The sequence below is a fragment of the Hipposideros armiger genome, unplaced genomic scaffold (genome assembly GCF_001890085.2).
Source record: "Hipposideros armiger isolate ML-2016 unplaced genomic scaffold, ASM189008v1 scaffold_247, whole genome shotgun sequence".
NCBI classification, from domain to species: Eukaryota; Metazoa; Chordata; class Mammalia; order Chiroptera; family Hipposideridae; genus Hipposideros; species Hipposideros armiger.
Window position 1 is genome coordinate 1,333,904 of NW_017731597.1, and position 10,016 is coordinate 1,343,919.

Below are 10,016 nucleotides of genomic sequence, written 5' to 3' on the forward strand. Positions count from 1 at the left end.
TTAACCATCGCGCCACTCGGCCGGCCCATTTTTTGCTTTTCTTCTGCTTTGTTTTCTTTCCTTTTCTTTTAAAAAAAACTCCTAGGTTAATTATTTTTTATCATTCTGTTTTTCCCTTGCTTTGAAGATCTCCATACTATTTCTGCTGTTTTGGTTTTTAGCCTAGCAATGGCAGCATCATCCTTAACATATCAAAGTTTAATATTGATGAATATCTTTCACTTCACCTGAAAAATATAAAGACATTAGTACAATCTAACTTCATTTGAACCTTTTTGACTGATGTGCTGTGGTTCTCATTCTAGTTTTTCGAAACCAACAGACATACAAATCTCTCACTTTGGGGAGCTGAATAAGTTTTGATTGTGTGTGTGTTTTTTTTAAATAAATTGAATAGAGTGTAACTCAAACCCTTTTAGCAACCATACCTCAGATGCCATTAAAATATTTTTCCAAAGATACTTCCTGTCTCTGACATTTCACAGAACAAAATTTGTGTGCCTGGGGCTGATATAAGACTAAGTATGATACAGGGCCTACCAACAGTGGGCCCAGAATTTAATGCAGCAACAGTCATTTAAACAGGTAATTTAAGTAAACGGTTAACAAATGCTATAATAGGTAGGTGTATATAATGTCAGGTTGACATGAAAGTAAAAAATGACTAATAGTGAATCTGAAGAAAACGTCACAAAAGATATGCCATTTGACCTAGTCTTAAAATATTATCAGGAATTTCCTAACCATAAAAAGAATGGAAGCAATTTGTGACAGAGGGAATAATGTGTGAAAGCCTAGCAGTGTGGAAACATGGGCCATGCGGTTGGTGACAAGGAAATAGTTCTAAGAATCTGCAGTTTGGGGCAGGTGAGAGGAATTGATGGGAGGTAAGGCTGTAAAGGCATGTGGGAACAGATAATTCCCTGAATGATAAGCTAGGGAGACTGGATTTTTCTTGTCATCGTTGGCAGTAAAGAGCCATCTAGGGGCTTTAAATATGGTAGTAACATGAATAGATAATTATGAAGTTAGTATCGTATTATAGCTGTGTAGCCAGAAAGCCTGAACTGAAGCACGTGAATAAGAAAGAGGATGGAGGTATTAAAAGATGATTTTGTGGTTTCTGTTTGAGCGACCTAGTAGGTAAGAAATAACAAGGATAAGGCCTGGACTGCTTCATCTTTTCTTTAGCTTCTTGGATGTGTGGATAGTGTTTATAATAACTGATGTAATGTCCTTGTATACTAATTCTATGACCTGAGTCACTTCTGGGTCTGTTTCTGTGGATTAATTTTTCTTCTCATTCTGGGTTGTGTTTTCCTGCTTCATCGCATACCTGGTAATTTCTTATTGAATGCTAGACATTGTGCATTTTACCTTGTTGGATGCTGATTACTTTTGTATTCCAGTAAATATTCTTGAGTTTTGTCCTAGAACACAGTTAAATTACTTAAAAAACATCCATCTGTTTAGATTTTGTTGTTAAGCTTCGTTAGGCAGGACCAGAGCAGCGTTCAGTCCTGGACTCATTTCCTCATTGACAGGGCAAACCTCTTCTGAGTGCTGTACTCGATGCCCTGTACGTTTTGAGGTTTCTCACTGTGGTTGGTGACAACAGGAACTCTTTCCAGCCCTTTGTGAGGCATTGTTCTCTCTAGACCGTTCAAATGGTTGCTTCCCCAGCCTCTGGGGCCTCTACTAGTTTACTCACACACATTTGCGGAGCCTCACTGAGCTGAATACTGCAAGGGGACCCTCTGAAGTGCCCCAGAGCTCTCACTCTGTCTGGGTAGCCCTTTTCTCTCTAGTTCCCCACCCTGTGAACTCGAGCTGCCTTGGCCTTCCTGGACTCCCCACTCTGAGCCCACTGGACTATTGCCTGACTTCCCTTGGCCTAGTGCAGCTGCAGCCTGGAAACTCTCTCCAAGCAGTGAGCTGGACAACCCTGGGACTCGTGTCATTCGTTCCCATCACTCAGGGACTGCTGTCCTTTCTTGCTTGATGTCTAAATGTTTTAAAATTATTGATTTTTTATATTCATTTTTTTCCCCAGTTGTTTCAGGAGATAAGGTAAGGTCTCTGTTATTCCTCATGTTTTCTTCTAAATCTTTGTTTTATACAGTTATATCTTCAATCCATCTGGAATTTATTTTTGATGAGAGAAATATAGTTTTAATATTTTTTCCAACAGTTAGCCAGTTGCCCAACATCATATTTTGAATTCTCTCCTCCTTACCCGGTTTGAAATGTCACCTTTATCATAAGCCAAACTTTCATGGATATTTGAGTCTGTTCCTGAACTCTTTTGTTCTATCCCTTTAGTTTCCCATATTTTATTGAATTGAAAACCTTTTTGCTTATTGAAGTCACAAAACGTATTGTGTTATCTAGTAGGGCTAATTATCTCTCCTTTCTAGTTCAAGATTTCTTTGAACAGCCACACATTATTTTTCTGCGTGAATTTCAGTGCAGTTTTCAAGTTCCTTCTCATATTGCAGGTGTTATTTATTGGGCTTGCATGAAATGTATCGGACCTAGACAGGTTTGAAGGTGGTAAAGAGAAGAGTTGGGAGAGTACAAGTTCATTGACTTTGATTTTCATGGTAAAGTAGGAGGCAAAGACAAACTATAAGTGAGTAGGCTAGAGGTGAGATACAGACTAAGGGTAAACGAAGAAAGCTGGAGTGCGTCATCTGTGCTGTAATGAGTGGGGCTATTGGATAAGGAGAGCACGAGAGGGTATACAGGACATTGACTGAATATCACGGGACTAATAATGAACAGCCATGGGTATATGTACTGCCACGTTTCCTTTCTCTGAAAATACAAAACAAGCCACTAAAGAGTCCTGGAATCAGTACTTATTAACAAATCATGGCCCTCCCAATCAGATCTCTAGTCATCCCATTTCTTTGAAAAATGCACGTGTCTCTAGTCCACTGTCATATCACCAGTGCCACACATACTGCCCATCCATAGTTGGCAGTGACTAAATATTAGTGGGATGAATTAGTTCTTTTCTGAATGGCTCCCTCTGACCTCTGCGTAAGATGCTATGTTGTTTTCTCTGCCAGCCTATCTTCCATTTCAGAGTAGTGTTTATTAAGCCAAAGATCCGAACCGTCAGTTCTCCAGTTGTCTGGAAATGGGGGAACTTATGGTGGATTTCTTCTGCTGTACAAACTGGCTCAGCATCTCAAACTGTTGTTTGAGAAAAGTCTTCTTCCATCTTAGACTTTTTTATTTTTTAATTGGGGAACAGTGTGTTTTTCCAGGACCCATCAGCTCCAAGTCAAGTGGTTGTTTCAATCTAGCTGTGGAGGGCACAACTCAGTGGCCCATTTGGGGATCGAACCGGCCACCTTGGTGTTATGAGCACTGCACTCTAACCAACTGAGCTAACTGGCCGCCCCCAGTCTTAGACTTCTTAAATCTTTATTCCAAATTATCCAAGTTATTCGTGTTAGTGGGCTCATGGGAGAACTAAGATAAAGGAGAGTTTAAGGCAAAAGTAACCTGATTTTTTTCAACTATTCAGAGGCATTTATCTCAAGCCTAGCAATAAAGAAGGGAAAGAGTCCACATTGCACTAATGGGTGATTCTACTTAATTTGGCCCTTAATGAACTGCATAGTCCACTGTTTGAACCACTGAATGGTTTTGAAAAGTGGATTCTCTTAGTTAAGTATAGTTTTCTAATAATTGTCTCTTGGATTCAGTGTAAACAAGCATATGGCTTAGATTGGTATAACACCTTCACCTTGAAACATCGAGGTCATTTCTGGCGGAGGAAAACAGGGTGCTCTCGTTTCAGGGACGAAGTTTATTCTTCTTCTGATAGGAAGATAGATTTTAAATACTCAAAGCAGTCTCCATGCAAGGGTCAAATCTTAACAGGAAAAGGAGAATTTCAAGCATTCAGAACCCACTTAGACATTTTGGCTCTTGGACAGATGAAAACTTTTGTAGACCAAGCAGAGTCACTTGGAGCCTACTTCCTCCATTTTAACATTTATTTTATTTTATTTTAAGGGAAGCAAGGCTTGAAATGCTTTAATACCCCTTAGAGACTGTTTGGCTATTACATAGCCCATAAAAAGCAATATTTGGATGATTTAAAGGGAAATGAATCAGAAATTTAAAGGTTCAGTTTTCCTTGTATGACACAAGCTTTTTTCCCCCAGAGTCAATAAAAATGGCCCTTAGGGTAAAACAAATCTTGGATTTTATTGAAACAAAAATTATTATCTATGCATATGCAGATAGTAATGTGTGTTTTAAAATTGTACTTTAAAAATATTTAGACACTCAATCTTAGTTTGTCTGTGGATTAACAACGGATCTAACAACTTTCCCAATTTCTGCAGAAAGGACAGTTTTCTTGCATCAAACCTGGTTGACTAAGTTCTGTATTTCAGAGCCATGTGGAAATGTGGTCTCAGTTCCCCAGGCAATGTTTCCTGAGGTTTCTCTCAAAAGCTATTTTAGGCTTCTCAGTTACACACCCCAAAGGGAGTGATGGTGGTATAGTCCAGAGCCTCCATATAACTGGTTGGCAATATTTTACATGTGGTTATTCCTCATACATTACATATTTATTTCTCCTTACAGTTAAACAAGTTTTTCCATTTAGGCACTGGACTTGGCGTGATATAAACATTTCTGTGTGGGTTAAGATATGGCTTCACCCTCCACTGATGTAGAAGAAACGGGAGTCAGCAGGCCTGGTTTTCTTTCCTTGCTCTGCCATTACTTTCCTGAGTGACACTGGGCAAATTCCATCATGTTTCGGTGCCTGGTCTCCTCATCTGTAAATTAGGGTCGTTAGATGATCTCTAGGATTCTTCTCACAGCTGGGATGCGATTTTGGCACATCGTAATATTCATGAAATGGTAACATTTATTTTTATTATTAGCTTCCTTCAGAGTGAATGTTGGAATATCTTAATTTTAGATTCCCAAAGAGACTACAAGTTGACTCAAAAGTCTTAGACTTGTGTCTTGCCTCAGTATTTACTAGCTATGTAACCTTGGGAAATTTTCTCCATTTTTTTTTTTAAACCCTCATTTTCTTCATCTATAAAATGGGGATAAAGGGAATACTGTGAGGCACAGTTCTTTGTTGCAAATGATGGAATCCACTCTGGCTAGTTTAGGCAGAAAAAATAATTTGTTAAAAATATTAAGCAACTCACAGAATCCTCTGGAGGGCAAGAGAACCAGACTTAGAAGCGATGAGGCCAGAAACAACACGGAATGAGACTGGAGCATTAGCTCCAGTGAAAACACCAGTGCTGCCAACACTTGGCAACAGCTCTGCTTCTTGGAGAGACACTGTGGCTTACATTATAATGCATGGTCCTGGATGCCAGGAGCCATGCCATTGAGCCCCTGTGGCGGCCATGTTCACCTGGGGTGGTTGCCATTCTTACCTTCCCTAGCATTAGTTTCCAAGCTGAGGACTCATGTAAACGTATCTGGTTGGCAAAACCTCGTTCACATGCTTCATGTCAGCAGCAAGGGAGCCTGGGACAGTGACTCTGGCTCTACCTTAGGGGTTACAATGTGGGAAATTCTCCAAAACTCAGAAAAGATACTCAGAAGATATTGGGCAGCCTCTAACTATTCTACCTGGGTAAAAATTAATGCCCCACATAAGAACCCCTACACTATATAAATGGGGATTACTACCTTTTAAAGCTTATTTTACTAGTCGAAGAAAAATAAGGTAGATGAAGCTTATAAATGTAAATTGCCTGGAAATCTAGCCAGCAGTTGCTTTCTTTTTAAATTTTGCACATATATATTCTTATTATGAAAAATTCATGAAGTATAGAAAAATTATAGGGAAGAAATAAGAATCCTCCAATAATCCTACCAGCAGGTAACTACTCTTACCATTTTGGTTCATACCCATCCATCCATCTAGTGTAGTTATAATTATATAATATGTACATTATACATATATATCTATATCATACATATATATACACACACACAGAAAAATAAATCTTTATGTATACACACATAGTAATTATGTATGACTTATACCCAATGAAAAAACTTAATATATTGTGGGCATCTTTTCATGCTAATAAATATTAATCGGCATCATATTTTTAATGGCTGAATTTTGTGCATTTATCTGAATATACAATATTTACAGTTTTTTTCTTTACAAAACATCTATTCATGGGTAGTTTCCAAATTTTTACTTTTATAAAGAGAGTTATGATGAACATTCATATAGCCAAATATATGCTTGGAGTAATTCCTTATGGGGAATTTAGAGAAATAGAATTGCTATTTCAAGTATATACAGTTGAAAAAACTTTTGATACATGCAGTAAAATTGGTAGCAATTTATACTTCTACATGCAACATCCAAGTCTGAATTTCCCCAAGTATTATGATAAATACTTGGTACTATCGACCATTTTTATTTTAGTCAATTCACTAGGGAAAATATATCTCATTAGTGTTTAACTTGCAGTTCTCACTTTACTACTTTGAACATAGTTCATATATATTTATTTTCTACTTAGGTTTCTTTATGTGTGAACTGCATGTTTACGTTCTTTGTCCACTAGTAGATTGATTTTTAAATTTTTCATTGGTTTCTCAGGCTCTATCTCTATATAAAGATGTTAAACTTTTGTCTTAGGTATGTTCTCCAAATATCTTTTCCAAGGTTGCCGTTGCCTTTTATTAAAATTGAATGAAACGTACATGGTAAAGTGCACATAGCAAAGGTTATAAGTTGGTGTGTATAGATCACATAACAATCACCTAGATCTAGAAAAGTAACATTTCTGTCTCCCAAAAAGGATCCTCGGTTCCATCCCAGCCAGTACTTCCCCACAGAGGAAACCGCTGTCCTGGTACCACAGATTGGTATTGCCCATTCTTGAACTTCATGTTGATGGCATCGTACGTGGAAGGAAGTGTCTGGCTTCTATTATACTTACCATTATGTGTGGGAGAGTCATCCATGTTGACACAGGTGAAGCAGTGCCACAGCTTGCCTGTCCGTAAAATGGATAAGAAATAATAATGGTAATAACAGTACTTCTGTGGTGGTTGTAGAGATAAATGAGTTATGCGCTAGATATTACATTAATGAGTTATTGCCAACACTAGAACAGTGTTTTGCCTGTGGTAGATATTAATACTTAATAGATGTTAGCTACTAGTATTACACTACTAGATTAGATTTGCTAATTTTTTGTTTAGAGTTTTTGTAGCGATAGTCATAAATGAACTTAGTCACGATTTAGCAGGTGTGCGTGTCTGTGCTTGCTGGTCTTGTATTGTTTGGGTACTGGATTCTGCTAGTAAATGGTAGTTTCAGCTACGTTGGTGTTCTTTCCAGAGGTTTTGGAACAAACCCTGACCACTCACATCCACCCAGTATTCCTACCAAACGTGCCTCAGACACACCTCAGGTCTGCTGCCTTTCCCGCATCACTGCCTTCTCCAGTTTAGCCCATGCCTACATCATCACTCCTGTTGTCCATCAAAACAATCACCTCAATTTCCAAACCTGTGCTCCCTCGCACTGCACTTAGGCTAAAACCTAAGAGCCTTGTCAGGGTCCACCATGCTCTTTATATTATGGCCCTGCCCACCTCCCACCCTTGGCTGCCACCAGTGTCCCTGTCATCCCCGTGCCCCGGACACACTCCCTGCCCAGCCCCACATTCCTCATACTTAGCCGGGCCAATCTCTACTTATTCCTGATGCAGCAATACTAAATAGGTCTCTGTGCAGTCACTCATCTGACCTTTTTGTCATCTTTCTTAGCATTCACATGTTATTTTATTTGTATGTGTGTTTGATACCTGTCCCTTAGCTCTGGGAGGTGCTACTTTGTTGGCCACTTCATCTAGCATAAGGCTTTGCACATACGAATTGCTCAATAAATATTTACTGAATGAATGGCCTCCAGTCTAGTGGTGGAGACAGATACGCTGTCAATAGCAATGAGAGGAAAAGCCCAAACAGATGGATGGAAATAGATGTCAGAGGCACCCAGGAGGAAGAAGGAAACTGCTAGGGGAACCCTCCCAACAGCAGGTTACGGAGACAGTTGCTCGTTGATGCATTAACCTCCCCTTAAAAGCTAGTCTCTCATAGCTGACATGCTGATCAGCATGTCATGCCATGTCAGCTATGGCGCTCTATCACCGTTTAACACACAGGGAAGGCACTGGGGTCCATGCCGGATATCAGATGCACCAGTCCCAAGGGACTCAAGGAGGCAAAACCCCCACTGAGCTCTTGGCTTGCAAAGAGCACAATGGCAGCTCTGAAGGGGCAGACACCCTCTGCACCCACGAGCCCTGTTTATTTTCTCCTCTAGCAGAAGGGGCGGCCTAGGTCAGCTGAAATGGTGCATCCTGATGGATATTTATTGACCCAAAATGGCACGCTGACAGACATGTGAACAGGCAGACACAGAGGCCTCACTTCTCTGCACCCAAGGTTGTGACATGGCTGACACTTCCCCGTACGGGGCCTGGTTTCTCCAGCTGCTGCTGGGGGTGCTGGTGTCTCCCGGATGGGGGTCAGCGCAGACGGTGTGCCACGTGGTTTCCATGCTGCCGCCTGGGGTCTCTGCCAGACGGCGGTCTCAGGATGTTGCCGTCCGTCACCTCGGCCATGTATTTCAGCCTCTTTCTTAGCTCTTCCGCCTCCACCTTAATCCCACTGCATGAATTATAGGTGGTCGAATGAATTGTGCACTTTAAAGAGGGAAGCCCTGGGTGAATCACCCAGGAATCACCCAAGAATCACCTGTGTGGTAAAGCAATGGATTCTGTCTGCTTTTGCTATAAAAAGTAATTGTGTGGTCTTAAATGTGATCTTTTTCTCTCCTCTTCATGTTTCCTCCCCATTTTGGGGGGTTTTCTTCCCCATCTTTTCCCTTATAACTTACTTTATTTAATTGATTTAATTTTTACTTTAAAATCCTTTTTTGTTATAATTTTTTATTGTTATAATGTAATAGAAAACCGTAAAAAGCAAATGTGCAGGGTAAAATAATTTTTTAAGGCTAGTACTCTTGTAAACACTACCCATGAGAAGCAAATTCTTCCAGTCACCCCAAAACCCCCCAAATTCCTCCCCCCTTCAACCAACACCCCTCTCTCCCTACTAGAATAACCGCTATCCTAACTTGTATTGTAATCACTTCCCACTTTTCTTAACAGTCTTATCACCTAAGTGTACATCCTTAAGCACTAGTTTAGTTTTGCCTGGGTTTTTTGTGTGTTTTTTTTTTAAACATGTCTTAAACATCTTTTAATGCATAGGTTTTCCCCTCCATCTCCTTGTTTTCTTACAATTCACTTGTCTATAGTCTCCTACAGCCTGGATTTTGCTGGTTGCTTTTCTGGAAAAAAGTTTGGTCTGTTCCTCTCGTCTCTGTGTTTCACTCATCCCAACCCAGGTTCCAGGTTCTTTTTTTTTTTTTAAAGATTTTATTGGGGAATTGGGGGAGGGGAACAGCATTGGGGAATCGGGGAAGGGGCACAGACAAGTTGCTGTCCTTTGGTTCTTCAGTCTAGTTGTGGAGGATGTCACTTCACTGGCCCATGTTGGTATTATCATTGCACTCTTCCTGGGTGAGGCAGTCGCTTGCTGGCCATTGGACGGCGGCTCACAGCAGCTCACGAAAGCGCACGCCCGCTGTCAGCCAGCCCCACTGCAGCCTACACTGTCGACGGCGACTCACAGCAGCCCAGCTCCAGGTTGAGCTGCTGTTCACCATCTTAGCTGTAGAGGGCGCAGCGTCACTGGCCCTCATGTGGGATCCGAACCCGGGTCCTGCTGCTGCTCATTGCTGGCGTCCCAAGCCAACCCCTAACCAACGCGCCACTCGGCCGGCCCTCCAGGTTCTTTTTTGTGGGAGGTAGGGAGAGCATGACAACCTTGATGGTAATACCTTCTTCATTCTTCATCAGGAGGCACGTATGTCTCTCTTTTTGTGACATTAGTGGTCATCGGTGTCCTAT